The sequence below is a fragment of the Hemiscyllium ocellatum genome, chromosome X, assembly GCF_020745735.1.
Source record: "Hemiscyllium ocellatum isolate sHemOce1 chromosome X, sHemOce1.pat.X.cur, whole genome shotgun sequence".
Lineage (NCBI taxonomy): Eukaryota > Metazoa > Chordata > Chondrichthyes > Orectolobiformes > Hemiscylliidae > Hemiscyllium > Hemiscyllium ocellatum.
Genome location: NC_083453.1, coordinates 3,901,419 through 3,926,022, shown reverse-complemented (window position 1 = coordinate 3,926,022; position 24,604 = coordinate 3,901,419). Strand labels below are relative to the sequence as shown.

At 48.5% G+C, this 24,604-nt stretch overlaps 1 protein-coding gene across 2 annotated transcripts in view; it reads left to right on the top strand.

The window, feature by feature from the left end:
- The first annotated feature begins 2,389 nt into the window (after positions 1 to 2,389).
- LOC132805816 (activin receptor type-1-like) overlaps positions 2,390 to 24,604 on the top strand; it is a 132,816-nt gene continuing 110,601 nt past the window's right edge. The window contains exon 1 of one of the 2 annotated variants that reach the window (XM_060821103.1): positions 2,390 to 2,480. The gene's annotated coding sequence lies outside the window, so the exon portion shown is untranslated. Of the gene's footprint in view, positions 2,481 to 19,365; positions 19,713 to 24,604 lie in introns of those variants that run through there. The other variant, XM_060821102.1, reaches the window with a different exon arrangement.

The following is a 24,604-nucleotide window of genomic DNA, read 5'->3' as shown; positions in this document are numbered from 1 at the left end:
GCTACACCACTCAATGCGATCATGGCTGATCTAATAACTCCATATTCCCCGTCTGCCCCGATGACCTTTCACCACCCCCGCCCCCGCTTATGAAAGCTTTGTCCACCTCTGCCTTCAGAATTTTCAAGGACTTTGTTTCCAACGTCTGTACAGAAAGAGAGAGCTGCGATCTTCTGAAAGGTAAACAAAAACATTTCTGTTTTAAATGAGTGAGCTTTTGAATCATCATAGAGTCATCCAGCACGGAAACAGACCCTTCAGTCCAACCCGTCCATGCCGGCCAAAGTTCTCAAACTGTACTAGTCCCATTTGCCTGTGTCTGGCTCATATCCCACTGAAGCTTTCCTATTTATGTACCTGTCCAAAATGTCTTCTAAACTTTTTAACTGTCCCTGCATCCACCACTTCCCCCAGCAGTTCATTCCACATATGAATCACCCTCTGTGTGCAAAAGTTACCCCTCAAGTCCCTTGTGAATCTTGCATCTTAAGAATACGCCCTCTAGTTTCACTTTCTCTTTCTCTGTACCCTTCATGATTTTATAAACCTCGATAAGGTCACCCCTCAGCCTCCGACACTCCAGTGAAAAAAGTCCCAGATTATCCAGCCTCTCCTCATCACTCAAGCCCTCCAACCCTGGCAACGTTCCGGTAAATCCTTGCCATACCCTCTCCAATGCCCTTCCTATAACAGGGGGGACCAGTACTGGACACAGTTCTCCAGAAGAGGCCTCACCAATGTCCTGTACAACCACAACATGCCACCGCAACTCAATGATGTGGAGGTGCCGGTGTTGGACTGGGGATGGACAAGTCACACCAGGTTATAGTCCAACAGGTTTATTTACAATCACAAGCTTTCTGAGCGCTGTTCCTTCACTGTTTCAGTGAAGTCACTCCAAAAGCTTGTGATCTTAAATCAACCTGTTGGACAATAGCCTGGCATCGTGTGACCTCTGACTCTGTACTCAATGGTCCAAGCAATGAAGGTAAACATGCCAAATGCCTTCTGAACCACTGATTCTCCTACAACTACCTTGCCAGGTCTCCTCAGGATTGGAAACAATAACACAAAATTGCAGGTAAAACTCAGCAGCTCTGGCAGCATTAGTGAGAAGAAAGCAAAGTTAATGTTCCGAGCTCATTCACTCTTCTTCAGAAGCTCCTGGCCAGGATTCTACTTGCTCCAATCAAGTCCCCTCTTCCTCTTCCAAGACACCCATTTGTAAAGAAATACCGAGCGATGAGACTCTGGTGCCAAAGGTTGGGTTCGAACCCGTTCAGTTTCCCACGTGAGTGTCATGTCCATTTCCAAAATCTGCTCTTCGCCAGGCAAGGCCCCTGGAGAGGACTGGACGTCGGAGATTGTCATCTTTATTGTGTGCGCGGAAAACCTTGAAGTTCCTCTTCCGAGCGAAAACATTTCAAGCATTTGAGACAGATTGGAATCTCTCTCAGGCATCCTGTGTTATGACAATTGCAACTAAGTCAATGAATCACAACCCAGTCCAAACGAATTTGCCAACACATGTGGGATGATATTTTTGGCATCATACACTCTTGTCCCTCAAGGTCCGAGCATAATATTTTTGGCAACTTGTCCTGAACTTTTGAATTTCTTGGCAGAACATTCCATTTCCCACCCAGCAAACCATTCCTGGCTGACGCTTGCTTTCCCTTAAATGGGAAGGATATTTTGAAGTCAAGTTCATTCAAGCATAAACCGTTTCACCACCACCCCCCCCCTCCCCCATCTCCCCACTTTGAGCTTGTTTAGCTTTTCTTCCTAAGTCATCGTGGGTTTTCATGTGGATTCGTCGTTGTCAGGAGATTTCATGCTGGGAAAAATCACAAGAACTCACATTTAGATCGTGCCTTTGAATACAGGAACATATTGCAGTGTGTTACCCAAGAGCACAGCGAATACGTAGGGTTTGACCATGAGCCCCATCTGGAGCCAAGAGGGCAAGATTTCAAAAGCTTGACTAAAGAGATCCATTTTCGAGGCAAGGGAGAGAGATTTATGGAGTACCAGAGCTTGCCAGGGTGAACATTCCAAGTCCAGTTCTGAAGAAAGATCACTGGACTCAAAACTCAAAATCTCTCTCCACAGATGCTGCCAGATCTGCTGAGTTCCTCCAGCAGTTTCCGTTTTTGTTTGAGATCTCCAGCCTCGGCAGTCCATGGGTTTATTTTAGATCCGAGCCTACAGAGCAACACTTGTCCACGGATTGAGACATCGTTTTCCTCACGTTGGCTGCCCTCTCTGAGCAGGGGCTGGCACCTTTGCAACACGGCTGATGCCAGTTTATGCCCGCCTGGTTCGCGACCGGCCCGACCGCTGTTTTGTCAATGGGATGAATTGGGATCCGAGCGTGAGAGGTACCAAGGCTTCCTCCTCTCCAGTCTGTCAAACATTTCTCTCTACCTGATGGCTGAGGAATTCATTTCCTGTCCCTGGATGGCAAGGCACAGGTCATAGTGAGTCTTGTTTCAAATGTTTGGTCAGGGTCAAGCAGTCACGAGGGAAGACTGGGTAGCCCTTGGGTACCTGAGGCAGGGATTGAGGAGGCTGGGTCATGGAAAGACAATCAGATTGGCACCGGGGGTGGGAGGTGAGGGGATCTAGCCATGCAAGATGAATGGTCCAATCAGGAAAGGCAATGATTGCTCAAAAATGGAAGCAAATCAGGTCAGGTGACAACCGACGGTAAAGGAGGGCAAGAGATTGGGTGGAGAAAGTGAGGTCTGCAGATGCTGGAGATCCGAGTTGAAGATGTGTTGCTGGAAAAGCGCAGCAGGTCAAGCAGCATCCAAGGAACAGGAAATTCGACGTTTCGGGCATAAGCCCTTCATCAGGAATTTTCGAGGTCTCGCCGCGTGTTGAACTCGTTAATCCGAGGGCGTAGGGGAATGAGGTAAGAGATTGGGTGATTGACATTGGTCAACTCCTTCTCTGACATCCCATGTTCCTGCGTTCGCTCCTTGGTTTCCCAGGGGACCATAGATTTTGAACGACTTGCCTTGTTAGTTCTGGTCTCCTTAACCAACTTGGAAGGGCTTGTTATATAGTTAACCTCCACAAACAGCAGTATGTTACTATGTGGTCGTCGGCCTCCAACCATGCCTGTTAGCCAAGGCACCAAGCGATACTTGCCCTGGTCATCCCCAATATAATGCTGGTCTTTTACCAGCAGTGGCAGGGGCTCAGTTTAACATCTTGCTGGAAGTACCACCCCCCTTTGACAGCACCCAGTGTTCCTTCAGGGTCAGCCTGGAATTGTGAGGCTTTCGGCTCCAGGTTCCCTTCCCAGTTTTCTTCCTGTCCCCTGCCCAGCAGCGCGGACTCGTTGTAGAGAGTTTGGGTGCAGTGAAGAGTGGCAACTTTCACTCCAGTGGCGAAGGGGTCTCGCGCCCGGCCATGAAGGCCACACTTAACTTAACCCAAAGTTGAACACTTTTATTTTTCTGCCTTTATATTCTCAGTTCTGCTTTATTTTCCGGTGCTGGAAGGTGGCGCCGGAGAGTGGCGACACTTTTCACTGCATTTCGTAACAAGGCGGCACGGTGGCTCAGTGGTTAGCACTGCTGCCTCACAGTGCCAGGGACCTGGGTTCAATTCCCGACTCAGGCGACTGACTGTGTGGAGTTTGCACATTCTCCCCGTGTCTGCGTGGGTTTCCTCCGGGTGCTCCGGTTTCCTCCCACAGTCCAAAGATGTGCGGGCCAGGTGAATTGGCCATGCTAAATTGCCCGTAGTGTTAGGTGAATGGGGTAAATGTAGGGGAATGGGTCTGGGTTACTCTTCGGAGGGTCGGTGTTGGGCTGAAGGGCCTGTTTCCACACTGTAGGGAATCTAATCTAAAAGATGCACATGATGTTAAAGGGATCACAGTCACAGAGCTCACAGCTTGCAACACAGGGTACTTACTCCATTCCTGAAATGCCCGAAGCCATTCAACAAAGATTGGACCGTGTACAACAATGTTCACCGAACAGCAGGAACAGTGCACGAGGTAAACAATTGCGGGTGGGACTGAAAAATGCAGTTTAAAAATAACCCCTTTCCGCTTGGAGCTGGTCAAGAAAGAAGTGATTAACATTGTTGGAAGCTGAAACTGATGCTGAGATAAAAGACAGAATTGCCTGTTGGGCTCCAGTGTCTCTGCCGAAAGGAACCAAAATAAACGGGCGTCTCACACAATGCAAATTTGAATCACATTCAAACAAGAGTCTGCTGGATGGTTGGTGAGGCCACTTCTGCTTTCAACTCTGGTCATAGGAAGGATGTGAAACTTGAAAGGGTTCAGAAAAGATTTACAAGGATGTTGCTTGGATTGGAGGGTTTGAGCTACAGGGAGAGGCTGAACAGGCTGGGGCTGTTTTCCCTGGAGCGTCGGAGGCTGAGGGGTGACCTTATAGAGGTTTACAAAATCATGAAGAGTATGGGTAGTGCAAATAGACAAAGGCTTTTTTTTCCCCCAGGATAGGGGAGTTCAAAACTAGAGGGGCATAGGTTTAAGGTGTGAGGGGAAAGAATTAAAAGGGACCTGAGGGGCAACTTTTTCACACAGAGGGTGGTACGTGTATGGAATGAGCTGCCAGAGGAAGTGGTGGAGGCTGGTACAATTACAACATTTAAAAGGCTTCTGGATGGGTATATGAATAGGAAGGGTTTAGAGGGATTTGAGCCAAGTGCTGGCAAATGGGATTAATTCAGTTCAGGAAACCTGGTCGGCACGAATGAGTTGGACTGAAGGGTCTGTTTCCGTGGTAGATTCACAGAGTCATCGATGCCTACAGCATGAAAACAGCCCCTCTGGCCCAACGTGCTCCTGCCTACCAGTTTCACAATTAATCTCACCCGTTTGCCAGCATTTGGTCCATATGCCTCCATATCTATCCCATCCATGTACCTGTCCAAACATTTCTTAAATGACAAAATTGTATCGACTTCCACCACTTCCTCTGGCAGCCTGTCCAGACACTCACCACCTTCTGGGTGAAAACATTGCCCCTCTGGATCCTTTCATATCCTTCCCCTCACACTTTAAACCTATGCCCTTCTAAGACCATAAGACATAGGAGTGGAAGTAAGGCCATTTGGCCCATCGAGTCCACTCCACCATTCCATCATGGCTGATGGGCATTTCAACTCCACTTACCAGCATTCTCCCCGTAGCCCTTAATTCCTTAGTTTTGGACTCTCCTACCCTCAGGAAAATCTGTTGGTTATCTACCTTACCTATTCCTCTCATGATTTTGTAGACCTCTATAAGGTCACCCCTCAGCCTCTAATGCTCCAGGGAGAGATGTTCCAGCCTATTCAGCCTCTCCCCATAGTTCAAATCCTCCAGGCCTAGCAACATCCTTGTAAATCCTGATAACTCAGAGCTTCCAGTCCAGGTAGCATCCTGGTGAATCTTTTCTAGTTTAATTATATCTTTCCTCTACCAGGTTGATTAGAAAATATCTATGAAGAGGTGAAGTGAAGCAAAAAATGGAACAGGAAAACAAGAGCTCTTTAATTCCTTTAAAATTGCTGGAATATTTTTGCTTTCTAAATGACAGCAAGGATCAGAGAATTCTTCCATAACGTAATCTGTGGTTAAGGGTGTAAAACAGGTTGGGTGACGTTGAAATGGACAGGAAGTCAAACAGTTATTGTGGAATTTTGCGATAATAAGCAGTTACGATCGCAAACAAACAGGGCCAGCAACAGCCCAGTAAATAGGCGAATTACTTCCTCAGCTCCTGTGTGAACAGTTGGGAGCTCACTGGGGTATTGAGACACCCTGACCAGCAAACTCACATCACTTGCTCTTTTGTTCCCTGGTCACAACATTTAGCAATATTGGGTGGCCAACCCATTCAGAGATGCCATGACCCATCTCTGGAGCGGGTGGGATTTGAACCCAGGCCTTTGGGCACAGAGGTGGGGAACACTACCACTGCACCACACAAGTACCCATGTAGTGCTCTGTTCAATATAAATGTGGTGCTTAACAAACATATGATAACAAGGAGGTAAAAAACAATGACTGCAGATGCTGGAAACCAGATTCTGGATCAGTGGTGCTGGAAGAGCACAGCAGTTCAGGCAGCATCCGAGGAGCAGGAAAATTGACATTTCGGGCAAAAGCCCTTCATCAGGAATAAAGGCAGTGAGCCTGAAGGGTGGAGAGATAAGCTTGGGGAGGTTGGGGTGGGGAGAGAGTAGCATAGAGTACAATGGGTGAGTGGGGGAAGGGATGAAGGTGATAGGTCAGGGAGGAGAGGGTGGAGTGGATAGGTGGAAAAGGAGATAGGCAGGTAGGACAAGTCCGGACAAGTCATGGGGACAGTGCTGAGCTGGAAGTTTGGAACTAGGGTGAGGTGGGGGAAGGGGAAATGAGGAAGCTGTTGAAGTCCACATTGATGCCCTGGGGTTGAAGTGTTCCGAGGCAGAAGATGAGGCGTTCTTCCTCCAGGCGTCTGGTGGTGAGGGAGCGGCGGTGAAGGAGGCCCAGGACCTCCATGTCCTTGGCAGAGTGGGAGGGGGAATTGAAATGTTGGGCTACGGGGTGGTGTGGTTGATTGGTGTGGGTGTCCCGGAGATGTTCCCTAAAGCGCTCTGCTAGGAGGCGTCCAGTCTCCCCAATGTAGAGGAGACCGCATTGGGAGCAACGGATACTAGTGGATGATATTAGTGGATGTGCAGGTAAAACTTGGATGGATGTGGAAGGCTCCTTTAGGGCATTGGATGGAGGTGAGGGAGGAGGTGTGGGTGCAGGTTTTTTCCTGCGGTGGCAGGGGAAGGTGTCAGAATGGGAGGGTGGGTTGTAGGGAGGTGTGGACCTGACCAGGTAGTCACGGAGGGAACGGTCCTTGCAGAAAGGGGTGGGGAGGGAAATATATCCCTGGTGGTGGGGTCTTTTTGGAGGTGGTGGAACTGTCAGTGGATGATTTGGTTTATGCGAAGGTTTGTAGGGTGGAAGGTGAGCACCAGGGGCGTTCTGTCCTTGTTACGGTTGGAGGGGTGTGGTCTGAGGGCGGAGGTGCGGGATGTGGACGAGATGCGTTGGAGGGCATCTTTAACCACGTGGGAAGGGAAATTGCGGTCTCTAAAGAAGGAGGCCATCTGGTGTGTTCTGTGGTGGAACTGGTCCTCCTGGGATTGGTTACATAGAACAGTCGATCATCCGTAATTACACCGGCACCACTCCCCACCTCTTCCTCCGTTACATTGATGACTGCATTGGTGCCACCTCGTGCTCCCGCGAGGAGGTTGAGCAATTCATCAACTTCACCAACACATTCCACCCTGACCTTGAATTTACCTGGACCATCTCTGACACCTCCCTCCCCTTCCTGGACCTCTCCATCTCCATTAATGACGACCAACTTGACACTGACATTTTTTACAAACCCACCGACTCCCATAGCTACCTGGATTACACCTCTTCCCACCCTATCTCTTGCAAAAATGCCATCCCGTATTCCCAATTCCTCCATCTCCGCCGTATCTGCTCCCAGGAGGACCAGTTCCACCATAGAACACACCAGATGGCCTCCTTCTTTAGAGACCGCAAGTTCCCTTCCCACGTGGTTAAAGATGCCCTCCAACGCATCTCGTCCACATCCCGCACCTCTGCCCTCAGTCCCCACCCCTCCAACCGTAACAAGGACAGGACGCCCCTGGTGCTCACCTTCCACCCTACAAACCTTCGCATAAACCAAATCATCCGCCGACATTTCCGCCACCTCCAAAAAGACCCCACCACCAGGGATATATTTCCCTCCCCACCCCTTTCCGCCTTCCGCAAAGACCGTTCCCTCCGTGACTACCTGGTCAGGTCCACACCTCACTACAACCCACCCTCCCATCCTGGCACCTTCCCCTGCTACCGCAGGAACTGTAAAACCTGTGCCCACACCTCCTCCCTCACCTCTATCCAAGGCCCTAAAGGAGCCTTCCACATCCATCAAAATTTTACCTGCACATCCACTAATATCATTTATTGTATCCGTTGCTCCCGATGCGGTCTCCTCTACATTGGGGAGACTGGGCGCCTCCTAGCAGGGCGCTTTAGGGAACATCTCTGGGACACTGCACCAATCAACCACACCGCCCTGTGGCCCAACATTTCAACTTCCCCTCTCATTCTGCCGAGGACATGGAGGTCCTGGGCCTCCTTCACCGCCCCTCCCTCACCACCAGACGCCTGGAGGAAGAACGCCTCATCTTCCGCCTCGGAACACCCCAGGGCATCAATGTGGACTTCAACAGTTTCCTCATTTCCCCTTCCCCCACCTCATCCTTGTTTCAAACTTCCAGCTCAGCACTGTCCCCATGACTGGTGCTACCTGCCTATCTCCTTTTCCACCTATCCACTCCACCCTCCCCCTTGACCTATCACCTTCATCCCCTCCCCCACTCACCCATTGTACTCTATGCTACTTTCTCCCCACCCCCACCCCCCTCTAGCTTATCTCTCCACGCTTCAGGCTCTCTGCCTTTATTCCTGATGAAGGGCTTTTGCCCGAAATGTCGATTTTGCTTCTCATTGGATGCTGCCTGAACTGCTGTGCTCTTCCAGCACCACTGATCCCGAATCTGATAACAAGTGCCATAGGTGACATTACACAGGATGACAGAATTGTTCTGGTACTGAAGGAGGTCATTCGGCTGATCGTACCAGCTCTGATTCTATCCCTTTGGGGCCAATTCCCTGCCTTTATCCCATTCCTATCCAAATAAACATCCAATGCCCCTTTTGAATCCCTGGTTTGAACCTGACTCCACATTTTCAGGCAATGTATTCTTGCTGAGTGAAAAGGATTTTCCTCACATCACCCTTCCACCGTTCACGCGTCACTTTAAATCGAGGCCCCTCCTCAAGGAACCAGCTCCTCCCTGTCGCCTCTGTCCAGCTCACTCCAGATTCTGAAAACCTCCATCAGATTGCTCTCTCAGCCTTCTGCTCTCCCAGGGAGAACAATCCCAACGTTATGAATTGATCCTCATCCCTGGAACCGTGCCTGTCAATCTCTTCTGCGTGCTGGTGTCATCTGCACACGTTGAAATTGTCACCTTTACCACAAGATCCAGGCTGTTAATGTATGTCAGGAAAAGCAATGGTCCCAAAACACAGCCCGGGAGAACCCCACTCCCACTGATTGTGTTCCCTATCCCTCAGCCAGTTTCGTATCCATGTTTTTTTTTAAAGATTAGATTCCCGACGGTGTGGAAACAGGCCCTTCAGCCCAACAAGTCCACACCGACCCTCCGAAGAGTAACCCACCCAGACCCACTTCCCTCTGACTAATCCACCTAACACTACGGCCAATTCACCCTAACCTGCACATCTTTGGACTGTGGGAGGGAACCGGAGCACCCGGAGGAAACCCACGCAGACACAGGGAGAATGTGCAAACTCGCCGTTTTTCTCCCCCTCCCACACAGGCAGTCACCCGAGGCTGGACTTGAACCTGGGACCGTGAAGCAGCAGCGCTAACCACTGGGCTACCATGCTGCCTGCAAATGCTGTTGCTGTTCTTTTTAGACCATGCCTTTCCTCACAAGTCTGTCATCCTGGATATCCATGTAGATTTGAGGAGATTTATTATTGTCGCATGTGCCGAGGTACAGTGAAAAGTTCTGTTTTGTGAGCAGTACAGGCAGATCATGCCATTACAAAGATCATTAGGGTGTTACAACAGAGTGAGGAATACAGAGTGTGGCAGCAGAGAAGATGCACAAAGAGCGAGATCAACATTAGATTTGAAATTTGAGAGGTCCGTTCAGAAGTTCAATAACAGCAGGGAAGAAGCTGTTCTTGAATCTGTTGGTACGTGTGTTTAAGTTTCTGTATCTTCTGCCTGGCACAAGAGGTTGGAAGAGATTATAACCAGGGTGGGAATGTAAGGATATCACTGGGTATGTGTATGTATGTGCACGTGTGTGTATCTATATGTGTATACGGGTCAACAGCATTACCCTCTTCAACCTTCTGTGTTACCTCTTCAAAAAGCTTCAGCATGTTTTGTTAAACATGACTTAGGAGAAAGTGAGGACTGCAGATGCTGGAGATCAGAGCTGAAAATGTGTTGCTGGAAAAGCGCAGCAGGTCCAGCAGCATCCAAGGAGCAGGAGAATCGATGTTTCGGGCATGAGCCCTTCTTCAGGAAGGCTCCTGAAGAAGGGCTCATGCTCGAAACGTCGATTCTCCTGCTCCTTGGATGCTGCCTGACCTGCTGCGCTTTTCCAGCAACACATTTTCAGCTCTAAACATGACTTACCCCTGAGAAATCTGTGCTGACTTTTCCTAATCATCTCACCTTTCTCTGTGTGATGACTAATTCTATCCAGGATAATGGTTTCTAGACGTTTTCCCACTGAAGTTAGACTCGCCGGTCTGTAATTGCTGGGATTTCTTATGACAACCTTTCTTGGATGAGGCTGTCATGTTTACAATTCTCTGGTCTCCCGGCACATTCCCAAGTCCAGGAAAGATTGTAGCCAGAGACCCTGCAATCTCCACCCTCACCTTTCTTCAAAATCCTTGGTTGCATTTCATCCAGTCCCTGTGCCTTGTTATCTTCAAGCCTCAGCAATCTTTTTAAGATTTCTTCCTATTAATTTTAAATTCTCCGAGTGAAGACTGGAGTTTGGCTAACGTGGTGTCATTATTTAAGAAAGGTGGTAAGGAAAAGCCAGGGAACTGTAGACCGGAGGGGGGGCAAGTTGATGGAGGGAATCCTGAGGGACAGGATTGGCATGCTTTTGGAAAGGTGAGGACTGATTTGGGATCGTCAACTTGGCTTTGTGCATGGGAAATCATGTCTCACAAACTTAATCTAGTTTATTGAAGAAGTAACGCAGAAGATTGATGAAGGTAGAGCGGTAGATATTGTCTATACGGACTTCAGCAAGGCATTTGACAAGGTTCCAAATGATAGACTGGTTCAAAAGGTTTGATCAGGTGGGATCTGTGGGGAGCTAGCCACTTGGATACACAATTAGCTCAAAAGTAAGAGAGATACAGAGTGCTGGTGGAGAGTTGTGTTTCAGACCTGTGACCCAATGGGTTTACCCAGAGCTCGGTGCTGGGTCCACTACTTTTTGACATTTATATAAATGATTCGATTAGATTACTTACAGTGTGGAAACAAGCCCTTCGGCCCAACAAGTCCACACCGACCCACCGAACAGCAACCCTCCCAGACCCAATCCCCTACACCTAACACCACAGGCAATTTGGCATGGCCAATCCACCCTAACCTGCACATTTTGGGACTGTGAGAGGAAACCGGAGCACCTAGAGGAAACCCACACAGGCACAGAGAGAATGTGCAAACTCCACACAGTCAGGCGGGAATTGAACCTGGGTCTCTGAGGCAGCAGAGCTAACCACTGTGGCACCGTGCAGCTGCGCCATGGATGGGAACGTAGGAGGTATAGCTGGTAAGTTTGAAGAAGATCTCAAAATTTGTGGTATAGTGGACAGCAAAGAAGGTTACCTCAGAGTGCAACAGGACCTTGATCAGATGGATCAATGGGCTGAGGAGTAGCAGATGAAGTTTAATTCAGATAAATGTGAGGTGCTGCATTTTGGAAAGGCAAATCAGGGCAGGACTTAATGGAAAGGTCCTGGGGAGTGTTGCTGAACAAAAGAACCTTGGAGTACAGGGTCATAGCTCCTTGAAAGTGGAGTCGCAGGTAGATAGGATAGTGAAGGAGGCGTTTGGTATGCTTTCCTTTATTGGTCAGAGTATTGAGTACAGGAGTTGGGAGGTCATGTTGTGGCTGTGTAGGACATTGGTTAGGCTACTGTTGGAATACTGCGTGCAATTCTGGTCTCCTTCCTATCGGAAAGATGTTGTGAAACTTGACAGGGTTCAGAAAAGATTTACAAGGATGTTGCCAGGGATGGAGGGTTTGAGCTACAGGGAGAGGCTGAACAGGCTGGGGCTGTTTTCCCTGGAGCGTCGGAGGCTGAGGGGGTGACCTTATAGAGGTTTATAAAATCATGAGGGGCATGGATAGGGTAAATAGACAATGTCTCTTCCCTGGGGTAGGGGGCTCCAAAACTAGAGGGCATAGGTTTAGGGTGAGAGGGGAAAGATATAAAAGAGATCTAAGGGCCAACGTTTTCACACAGAGGGTGGTACGTGTATGGAATGAGCTGCCAGAGGAAGTGGTGGAGGCTGGTACAATTACAATTTAAGAGGCATTTGGATGGGTATATGAATAGGAAGGGTTTGGAGGGATATGGGCCAGGTGTTGGCTGGTGGGACTAGATTGGGTTGGGATATCTGGTCGGCATGGACGGGTTGGACCAAAGGGTCTGTTTCCATGCTGTACATCTCTATGACTCTATGACTTTATCATGATAACCCTCAGGTTAATGTCACTTTTAGCAACCAAATAATGGGCGATATTATCAAAAATCGATCATTAGTGTAGTTATTAGCCTATTCAGGATTGTTCGGGTTTGTTAGAAATGATATCCATGAATGCACAGGGACCGGCTTCCTGTCAATAACAGGAATTTATTGAAGACTTGCACCTTTTTTTGAATTAACTGGGTGCTCGGGAAGGTCTAGCATCCTCTTGCTTCCTCTGTGGCAGTGCCTCAGCCATTCAGAGTTGACTTACCAACCAATCAGCACTTGTGTGGTGTAAATGGTTGTAATTGTTTAAAATATGCTGAAAGTGTGTTGCTGGAAAAGTGCAGCAGGTCAGACAGCATCCAAGGAACAGGAGAGTCGACGTTTCGGGCATGAGCCCTTCTTCAGGAATGAGGAAAGTGTGCCAAGTAGGCTAAGGTAAGAGGTAGGGAGGAGGGACTGTCCCTCCTCCCTACCTTTTATCTTAGCCTGCTGGACACCCTTTCCTCATTCCTGAAGAAGGGCTCATGCCCGAAACGTCGACTCTCCTGTTCCTTGGATGCTGTCTGACCTGCTGCACTTTTCCAGCAACACACTTTCAGCTCTGCCCTCCAGCATCTGCTGTCCTCACTTTCTCCATTGTTTAAAATGTGCCAGTCTTGCATCGATCCTGATGAGTGGAAGAGCAAAAGCTTTGGAAAATGTCTGCCTTCTCGCGTGGGTACTTTTGTGTCCATGTTTGAGACGTAGAGCCAGAGAGATGGACAGCACGGAAACAGACCCTTTGGTCCAACTTGTCCATGCTGACCAGATTTTCAACATTAATCTAGTTCCATTTGCCAGCGTTTGGTCCATATCCCTCTAAACTCTTCCTATTCATATACCCATCCAGATGCCTTTTAAATGTTGTAATTGTACCAGCCTCCACCACTTCCTCTGGCAGCTCATTCCATACACACACCACCCTCTGCATGAAAACATTGGCACTAAGCTGGCACAGGGAGAATGAGGGCCAATGAAAGGTTGGCATGGAGGGCATGAGGGGCCATGGGGTAGATGGGTAGAGGCTCATAGGTTGGCAAGGATGGTATGAGGCACCGTGGGGTATGTGTTGGCACAAATGGGTATTGGGTGTAGCCAGTATGAGGGAAATGTGAGGGGTGAGGATTAGAGGGCCTAACTGCTTCCATGACGGCCAATAAGAAGACAACCTCATTGCCCATTAGTGCCACCAAGGGCAGAGGTCCTGAGGCCAGCATGCACCATCTTCCCCAGAACAGAAATCCAAAGTCCGAGGTCAATGCCCCTGAGATGGATCAACCCTTGAATTGGGAAAATTCCTGGGACCCATGTATCCAGATCGGGAATGAAAAAGCCATGTGTTTATCTCTGTGGCTCACCAAAATGACCAATGGAAATTGTACAACCATTTTGGGTGCTAAGTCCAGGGTTCTGAGTTCAGATGTTGCTCACTTGCCTTTGAGACAAAGCATATGATGTGGTGAAGGGCAGTGGGAAACCAGAGGACTGTGAAGCCTACAAAGACCAACAGAGAGCAACAAAAAAAGAAATAAGGAGAGAGAAGATTAAATATGAGGGTAAGCTAGCCAGTAATATAAAGGAAGACTGTAAGAGTTTCTTCAGATACATAAAGGGCAAAATAGAGGCAAAAGTGGAGATTGGACCGCTGGTGAAGGACGCTGGAGAGAGAGTAGTGGGGAACAAGGAAATGGCTGAGGAATTGAATAATTACTTTGCATCAGTTTTCATGATGGAAGGCATGAGTAATATCTCAAAGATTCAAGAGAGTGAGGGGGCAGAGCTGAGTACGGTGGCCATCGCCAAGGAGAAGGTGCTAGGAAAACGGAATGGCCTAAAGGCGGATATATCACCTGGACCAGATGGACTACACCACAGAGTTCTAAGGGAGTTAACTGAACAGATAGCGGAGGCATCAGTGGTGATCTTTCAGGAATCACTAGAATCAGGGAGGGTCTCAGAGAACTGGAAAATCACTAACGTGACATCCTGTTTAAAAAAGGGAGTAAGGCAAAAGATGGAAAATTACAGACTGATTAGCCTAACCTCAGTCATGGGTAAGATCCTGGAATCTATTGTGAAGGATGAGAATTAGAATCCCTACAGTGCAGAATCAGGCCCTTCGGCCCAACAAGTCCACACCAACCCTCCAAAGAGTATCGTCCCAAACCCATCACTCTACATTTACAGCTGACTAGGGCATCTAACATACACATCCTTGAACACTACGGGCAATTTAGCATGGCCAATTCAGCTAACCTGCACATCAGGGGATTGTGGGAGGAAAGTGGAGCAAACCCATGCAGACACGGAGAGAACATGCAAACTCCGCACAGACAATCACCCTAGGCTGGAATTGAACCTGGGTCCCTGGTACTGTGAGGCAGCAGTGCTAACCACAGAGCCACAGTGGCGCCCTTAATACGTCTTAAGACTTCTGAACACTTGGAAGTATATGGTAAAATAGGACAAAGTCAGTATGGTTTCATCAAGGGGAGGTCATGCTTGACAAATCTGTTAGCATTCTTTGAGGAAGTACCGAGCAGGTTAGACCAAGGAGAGCCAATGGATGTTATCCACCTGGACTTCAAAAAGGCCTTTGACAAGGTGCTGCACAGGAGGCTACTGAGTAAGATAAGGGCTCATGGTGTCAGAGGCAAGGTGCTGATATGGAGAGATGATTGGCTGCCAGGCAGAAAGCAGAGAGTGGGGATAAAAGGATCTTCTCAGGATGGCAGCCGGTGACAAGTGATGTTCCAAAGGTTCAGTCTTGGGACCACAACTTCTCACTTTATACATGAACAATCTCGATGAAGGAACTGAGGGCATTCTGGCTAAGTTTGCAGATGATACAAAGATAGGTAGAGGGACAGGTAGCATTGAGGAGGCGGGGAAGCTGCAGAAGGATTCGGACAGGGTAGGAGAGTGAGCAAAGAAGTGGCAGGTGGGATACAACATGGGAAAGTGTGAGGTCATGCACTTTGGACAGAAGGATCGAGGCATGGACTATTTTCCAAATGGGGAGAAAATTCTGAAGTTTGAAGTGCAAAGGGACTTGGGAATTCTAGTCCCGGATTCTCTCAAGGTAAACCTGCAGGTTGAGTCAGTAGTCAGGAAAGCAAATGCAATGATGGCATTTATTTTGAGAGGACTTGAATATAAAAGTGGGGATGTACTTCTGAGGCTCTATAAGGCTCTGATCAGAGCACATTTGGAGTATTGTGTACAGTTTTGTGCCCTATATCTCAGGAAGGATGGACTGGCCCTGGAACAGAGGAAGGTCACAAGAATGGTCCCAGGAATGAAAAGCTGCACATCTGAGGAACGTTTGAGGACTCTGGGTTTATACTCGATGGAGTTTAGAAGGATGTGGGGGGATCTAACTGAAACATACAGAATACGGAATGGCCTGGACAGAGTGGATGTGGGGGAGATGTTCCCATTGGGAGGAGAGACTAGCACCCAAGGGCACAGCCTTAGAGTAAAGGGAAGGCCTTTCAGAATGGAGATAAGGAGAAACTTCTTCATCCAGAGAGTGGGGAATCTATGGAATTCACAGCCACAGAAAGCTGTGGGGGCCGGGTCATTGAGTAGATTTAAGACACAGATTGATAGGTTCTTGGGGATCAAAGAGATTAAGGGTTATGGGGAGAAAGCGGGAGAATAGGGTGAAAAATCCTATCAGCCATGATTGAATGGCAGAACAGATGGGCCAAATGGCCTAATTTCTGCTCCCATGCTTTATGGCCTATGGAGTCAGATTCCACCCGAGAGACTTCAGGCTGTTATTGTGCTGCTATAAATGCGGTGGGTGTTGCAGCTTTTCTGGCTTTTTAAAAATCTTTTTCAAACTCAGCTTTTAAGTGTTATTTTTGTTAACCTATTGTCCTCATCAACCTGTTCAGAGATGATAGCACATCCCTCTGAGGAGGTAGGACTTGAACCTGAGTCTCATGGTCCAAGGGTAGAGGCACTATCACTGCACCACAAGAGGCCCCCACCCCATCCCCCCCCCGCCTACCCCGACTGCAGCCTTTCTCAATGGGATGTTCAACAGATGCCCCCTATCTGCCCATTTAGAATCCTTACAGTATGGAAGCAGGCCATTTGGCCCATCACGTCTGGACTGACCCTCTGAAGAGGATTCCCCCTGCCCCCATCCCCATAACACTGTATTTCCCACAGCCAAACCACCTAATCTGCATATCTTTGGGGTGTGGGAGGAAACCCACGCAGACACGGGGAGAATGTGCAAACTCCACACAGACAGTCACCCCGAGGCTGGAATCGAACCTGGGTTGCTGGCGCTGTGAGGTAGCAGTGCTCACCACTGGGCCACCATACCCCACCCTTCAGTGAATCATTTTGTGGCAATCTTGGCAGTAGAGTGGTACAGTTCTTCTCGATGTTTTCTCCAGTACCTCTCTGCCAAGTCAACAATATCACCAGAAGGTTCCTAGGGATTTTGTAGTGTGGTAGTAATGTCCCTATCTCTGAGCCAAGAGGCCTCGCTTCAAATCCCGCTCCGTAAGCGTGTCTTAGCGTCCTCCAAACAAGTTGATGAGGAGAAGATTCCAAGTGGGATCTTGCTGTGCATGACTTGGCGACCATGTTTGGACAAGACTTCCTGCAGAGCGCATCGCTCTGTCCCACAGCCTTAACAAAGGGCCACTTTGCTTCAACATCAGCCCGCCCTCATGGCATCTCCATTTGGGACCATCAACACCAGGCCAGCTGGTGCCGAAGAGGGCACTCTGCCCTGAGTTGGCACAGCAGTCACTTCGAGGTCTTCATCTGTCTGACAGCAAGACAAGATATCTGACACTTTTCCAGCCTGAGAGTGTGCCTTCAAAATGAAGGGCAGTGCACTTGGCTACCATTCTGTCCACACACCGATTGGGTAGACATGGCGAGGATAATTTCACGTGCCGGGTGGGGGGTGGGGGAGACCTAATTAAAGGGTCCGAGATTGAAAATGATCACAAATAAATCCAGTATTCAGGAAGAGCCTGTTAAGTGAGAGAATGTTTCAAATGCAGAGCTCACTATCGAAGGGAACAGTTAAGGTGACCAGGATGGAGGCATTTTGAGGGAAAGACCATTGATGAGAGGAGGTTGGTTGATGGAGGAGGTACTGTTCCCGCCTCTGGAGCAGAAATTCTGGGTTTAACGGCCTCTCCAGGATTTGATGACCAAGGAAAGTGTGTTTAGAACAAGGTCAAACAGGTTAAAAAATTCCCTCACAGGGTGTGGGTGTCGCTGCCTGGGCCTGCCCGTCCAAACTGCCTCTTGTAAATCCTTCTAATGCACGTCAATGGCAGTTAGGAGAGTGGGTGAGATTCCTGGTCCTTCCCTGAAGTGGAAAGAGAATTGGACCATCACTATGTGGGGCTCCAGGTGAAAGTGTATGTTGCCAGGGCAACTGGGGCTCTCGAACTGAACTGCTCCATACTACCACCAGGTGACGAAGAACATAACAGGATACATTGAAAGAGAGGATTGGATTTAGACAATTCCTTAGGTACTGTTGTAGAGCAGAGGGACCTAGGGGTTCAGGTACATCATCCTTTGAAGTTTGTATCACATATAGACAGGGGGGTTAAGAAGGTGTGTAGCATGCTTGCCTTCATTGCTCAGATCTGTGAGTGTAGGAGTTGGGAACGCCATGTTGAGGCTGTACAGGAGATTGGTGAGGCCTCTTCTGGAGAACTGTGTCCAGTTCTGGTCGCCCTGTTACAGGAAGGATATTATTACGCTGGAGAGGGTTCAGAAGAGATTTACCAGGATGTTGCTGGGAACGGAGGGTTTGAGATACAGTTCTAGAACATAGAACTGTACAGCACAGGAACAGGCCCTTCAGCCCACAATGTTGTACTGAACATGACACCAAATTAAACTAATCCCTTCTGCCTGCCCTCCATTCCCTGCATATTCATGTGCTTAGCTAAAAGTCCCTTAAATGCCCCTATCCTACCTGCCACCACCATCACCCCTGGCAGCACATTCCAGACTCCTACCACTCTTTGTGTAAAAAAACTTGCCCCTCGCATCTCCTTTGAACTTTCCCCCATCTCACCTGAAATGCATGCCCCCATGTGTATTAGGGGTATAAAAATAAACTTGATAGGCTGGGGCTATTTTACTTGGAGCACAGGAGGTTGAGGGGTGGCCTTATCGTGGTTTATAAAATCATGAGGGGTATAGATAAGGTGAATGACAGGTGTCTTTTCCCTGGGGCGGGGATGTGCAAGACTAGGGGGCATATGTTCAAGGTGAGAGGAGAAAGATTTAAAAAGACGTGAGGGGCAACTTTTTTTTTTACACAGTGTGTGAGTCGTGTGCGGAATGAACTTCCTGAGGAAGTGGTGGATGTGGGTATAGTTCCAATGCTTAAAAGATATTTGGATAAGGACATGAATAGGAAAGGTTTGGAGGGAGATGGGTCAGGAGCAGGCAGGTGGGACCAATTTAGTTTGGGATATTGGTCAGCATGGACTGGTTGGGCCGAAGGGTCTGTTTCTATGTTGTATGACTCTCTGACTCGAAGACTACAAACCCTGGCATGGATCAGTTGGCCCAAATGGTTAGCTGCTATGTTGCAAATTCCATGTAATGTTATGTAGTCAGAGGGTAAGTTCCAACTCCTCAGCTGAAAGATTAAGATCTAAATCCTAAACTCCTAATTGCTGGACAATAGAACTCCAAGTTACATGCTATTGCGAGTTCCTCAGATTTAAAAAAAAATCGCATTTCTGGAATTTGAAAACAAAAGCAAAAACCACAAACGCAGCAAAACTGTGGAGCGTTGCAATTGTATCCACGTGAATGGTGCAATCTGTATTGCATTAACGTGTCAAATAGATGATAAAGTGAGAGGCCTTTACAAGCAGGAATGGGAGAATTACATAGGAAATGCACTATTAGGGCTGCAAAATAAGAAAATATGAGCCGTGGAGCCTGGCCAGACAGGAAGAGACAGCAATAAGAGAACATTTGAGTTTCTCCCACATCCATATAGTGACTGCTGCCAAGGGTACAGAGAGAAACAGGAAACTGAAGGAACAGATTTAGTCCAGGGGACTGGCTATGACAATGAGGGGTGGACTGTTGAAACTTAATTCCTATTTCTTTTCCCTTGGCTGTGCGATGGTGTGTGCCTGTGATCTCTCTCTCTCTCTGACTCTCTCTGTTAAGTTTGGGTCTGTTTAAAGAACACTCCTAGACTATTGGCATTGACGTCTCAAGATCGAATTGATTCGGATTTGTCTGGTGCATGCAAGATACGACGGACAGCTGTCAGAGGTATGTCTGTGTGGTCTAGCACTCGGTCCCAGTTAACGGAATATCTGTGCCAAATGTGGACATTGGCGTGTGGAATTCTCTCATTCTGAAATCTAGTCAAACATTAATAACCTCGCTTAATTTAAAGAGTGAATAGTATATTTTGTGGCTCGATAGATAGACATGTTTCATAATCAAATGTCTCATTTAAGGCTCATTAATATGTACTCTGGACAGTCTATTTATCCAGGAGAAACAGCTGAGATGATTCACTCCTTTGCAATGAATGCAAGGGATGGTTTGGGTGGTTTATTTATTGAGCACAGGTTAGGAAGGTTTTTTTTCCATTCTGAGCAGGGACTGAGGAAGGGCAGTGTGAGGTGGGGGACCTGTGGCAGGGTATAGGAAAATCTCTGCCACCTACCCATTGCCCCAACATCGTCACCTCACGCATTCTATACCAGCTCCTGGTTCTGTACTCTGGGCATAATATCAGAGAGACTCTCCCTCTCTCTTCCCCACCCCTTCTATTCCCAAGTTGAGGATTATTCCATCATTGCCATTGGGGGGGGCCCGTCGCTTTTGCCATCTGCGGGCATGACCGCTCCGTGTGTGAAGCTGCCCCCTCGAGCAAGTGAATGATGCCAACAGCGAGGAGGGTCAATCTCAGCCCATGCGTGCCCCCAGAGGCTCAGGGGCTCATCCATGGGTTCGCCAACCCTGTTTTATTTGAAAGGCGCGGCAGGCCATGGACAGACTCTCTGCCATGGCGAAGCTTGCCACCAGCTGGGCACGTACCCACACCCACATCAAAAGAGTCAAAAGTCCAGACTCAATGAAGGAGAAAGAAATGGAGGTATCGAACATAAAGAGACTGATAGTTGGTGGGGATGGGGGAGGGGGGGGGAGTGGAATTCCTTCGATTTGCTTGATATTTTTAAGCCCACTTTTATTAGGCAATCCCACCCTTCGCAAGAGTGCCCCCCCTCCCCCTCCAATGCCCTCAACTGGTAATGACATGGCATGTCCTGTCCTGGATGCCAACGTCACTGTGGCTTCTCCTCCTGCAGTCCCCACCCCTCACCACTGGTTCACCAGAAGGGGTTCACTTTTGAGTGGATCGGCGGAATTCCCCTCCTCACCTGTGGATCCAAGTGGGGCCAATTTCAAGTAAACGAAATAACATCCTCCCTTTGGTGAATCACCACAAAACCAATGTAACATTTTCTTTAAAAGGCTCAGGGGAGTTTCATAACCATGGAGCCAATTTTCATCTGTGGAGCGATGTGTGTGTGAGCTCATTCCAAGCCCAAGCATTGCTTAATTTTTAGTGAATACTGTCTCTCTCCTCCAGTCTGATTTATACATCTTCCTTCCCTGAATACTATGTTCAGTTCTGGTCTCCCTCCTATCAGCAAGATGTTGTGAAACTTGAAAGGGTTCAGAAAAGATTTACAAGGATGTTGCCAGGATTGGAGGCTACAGGGAGAGGCTGAACAGGCTGGGGCTGTTTTTCCCTGGAGTGTCAAAGGCTGAGGGGGTGACCTTATAAAATCATGAGGGGCTTGGATAGGGTAAATAGACAAGGTCTTTTTCCTGGGGTAAGGGAGTCCAGAACTAGAGGGCACATGTTTGAGGTGAGGGGGGAAAGATATAAAAGAGACCTAAGGGGCAATGTTTTCACACAGAGCATTGTGTGTGTATGGAATGAGCTGCCAGAGGACGTGGTGAAGGCTGGTACAATTACAGCATTTAAAAATTGGGGTATATGAATAGGAAGGGGTTAGAGGGATATGGGCCAGGTGCTGGCAAGTGGGACGAGATTAGGTTGGGATATCTGGTCGGCATGGACGGGTTGAACCGAAGGGTCTGTTTCCGTGCTGCACATCTCGATGACTCTGTGAAGGTGCTGACTCTCAGCGAGGGTACACTGCCTTACCCTTGCCCGGTTCTAACACTCATCCTTCACTTTGCAGAAGGTTGAGTACACTTCAAGCTGTTCCCCTTACCACACGTACCAGCTTGTGTGTTCATGCAGCACTATGTCTTCTTGGATAGGCACATGGATGATAGTATGATGATGGGTATGTAGGTTAGTTTGATCTTAGAGTAGGATGAAAGGTGAACATGACATTGAGGGCTGAAGGGCCTGTACTGTGCTGTACTGTTCTATGTTATGTGTATGCACTTTAGGGAGCAGTTTCCACAGTCTCTGAAATTCCTGCTGAATTTATTTGTGACTATCTCATATTTTCAGCCCCTGGTTTTGAACTCCGCACCCCCTCTCCCCACCCCCTCCACACACAATGACATTTACTCAATGCCTCCTCTATCTAACCCGTTCAAGAGGCATCGTACATGAGTAGTAGCTGATGTATCCTCCCAGGTTAGCTTGAGGGGAGGCCAGGGGGAGCCAGCAGTAAGGGGAGGTGGTGGCTTAGTGGTATTATCGCTGGGCTGTTACTCCAGGAACTCAGCTGATGAGCTGGGTTCAATTCCTGCCACAGCAGATGGTGGAATTTGAATGTAATTGAAAATCTGGAATTAAGAATGTAATGATGGCCACTTATTTATTGCTGGCTGTTCCCTAAAGGGCAGTTAAGAGCCAATCACATCGGTGTGGGTCTGGAGTCAGGTGTAGACCAGACAGGGGAAAGACAGCAGCAGATACTATCATTGTTATCGAGTTAGAACTTTGACAGTTATAGAGTCGTCTACTGCCATGCACTCTTGGTCTGGGCCTACATGTGACTCCACACCCACACCGATGCGTAGGGTTTTAATGCCTTGAGGCCCTCACCATTGGAAGAGTGTTGCCTCATTAGGACAGGAACTTATGTTAATAATGCCTTGTGCCGTAAGCTCAGTTAAATGAGTGACAATAAGCTCCCCAAGTTCCTGCCGGAGTGTCAGAGTTCCCCTGCTCCTCTCAACAGAGCTTCAAAGCTGGATTCTATTTCAAATTCCTTGCTCCATGAGCAGGCCCTCTCAGAACTTCTGGCTTCTGTGGGTGGGCACTGTTTACCCAACTGAAGTCTACTTCAAGCACCAGCTGAGCAAAGTTATCAAAGGGTTGGAAGGCACTGGGCAGCTGTGAGCCAAGCATCAAAAGGCCCGACTGCAATGTTGGTCTTTGTCTCGAAGGGCTGGAAAGGGGAGGAAGTGAGGCTACCGTTGTGTCAAAACACACCTGGAATGTTGTAGCACCGTACCTCAGGAAGGATGTATCCGGGTTAGAAAGGCTGCAAGGCAGTGTTCCCAGAATGGGATTGGGATGAATTCAATTAAACAGCATAGAGATATATAGCATGAACATAGACCTTTCAATCCAACCAATCCATGCTGACCAGATATCCTAAGTAAATGTAGTCCCATTTGCCAGCACTTGGCCCATATCCCTCTAAGCCCTTCCTATTCATATACCCATCCAGATACCTTTTAAATGTTGCAATTGTACCAGCCCCCACTACATCCTCTGGCAGCTCATTCCATACACATACCACCCTCTGCGTGAAAAAGTTGCCCCTTAGGTCCCTTTTATATTTTTCCCCTCTCACCCTAAACCTATGCCATCTGGTTCTAGATTCCCACCCCAGAGAAAAGACTTTGTCTGTTTACCCTATCCGTGCCCCTCATGATTTTGTAAACCTCTATGAGGTCACCCCTCAGCCTCTGACGCTCCAGGGAAAACAGCCCCAGCCTGTTCAGCCTCTCCATGTAGCTCAAATCCTCCAACCCTGGCAACATCCTTGTAAATCTTTTCGGAACCCTTTCAAGTTTCGCAACATCTTTACCATTGTTCCAACAATTCGCATTGAATTGGCTTGTATCCCTTTGGCTCTAGAAGATTGAGGTGTGAACTCATTGAGGTGTTTAATACGGTGAAGGGAATTCACTGGGGAGACAGAAAAGCGGTTTCCTCCGATGGGGAGGGGAGGCACACCAGAACTAAAAAGGGTACAGCCTTAGAATTAGATTGAGGACATTCACAGTGATGCGATGAAACATTCCTTCCCACCGCTGTGCGTGAAAATCTGGGACACCCGCTAACTCCACATCATCCTTCAACACCCCAAAAGAAAACTTGTGGCTGGGAGGAAGGGGGAGTCCACTGAAAGTGTCAGCATTGCTGAAAGGTCCTCTCGCCCCCTCTGCCAGAAACACTGTCATTACTTTGGGCAGTGCAGTGGCTCAGTGGTTAGCACTACTGCCTCACAACCGGGTTCAATTCCAGCCTCAGGTGTCTGTCTGTGTGGAGTTTGCACATTCTCCCCGTGTCTGTGTGGGGTTCCTCCAGGTAATCCGGTTTCTGCCCTCAGTCAATGATGTGCAGGTTAGGGTGGATTAGCCAATGCTAAATTGTCCCATAGTGCCCAGGGATGTGCAGGTTAGGGTGGATTAGCCAATGCTAAATTGTCCCATAGTGCCCAGGGATGTGCAGGTTAGGGTGGATTGGCCGTGCTAAATTGTCCCATAGAGTCCAGGGATGTGCAGGTTAGGGTGGATTGGCCGTGCTAAATTGTCCCATAGTGCCCAGGGATGTGCAGGTTAGGGTGGATTGGCCATGCTAAATTGTCCCATAGTGCCCAGGGATGTGCAGGTTAGGGTGGATTGGCCATGCTAAATTGTCCCATAGTGCCCAGGGATGTGCAGGTTAGGGCGGATTGGCCGTGGGAATTGTCCCATAGTGCCCAGGGATGTGCAGATTAGGGTATATTGGCCGTGGGAATTGTCCCATAGTGCCCAGGGCTAGCTGGGTTAGCCAGGGGGGAATGTGGGGTTATAGGGTTGTAGGGTATGGGCAGGATGCTGTTTGGTGTGAACCCAGTGGGCCAAATGGCTTTCTCCAGCCCGTAGGGATTCTCTGATGTGAAACTGCGGAGCCTGAATAAGGATTGAGGAGAGAATAATCG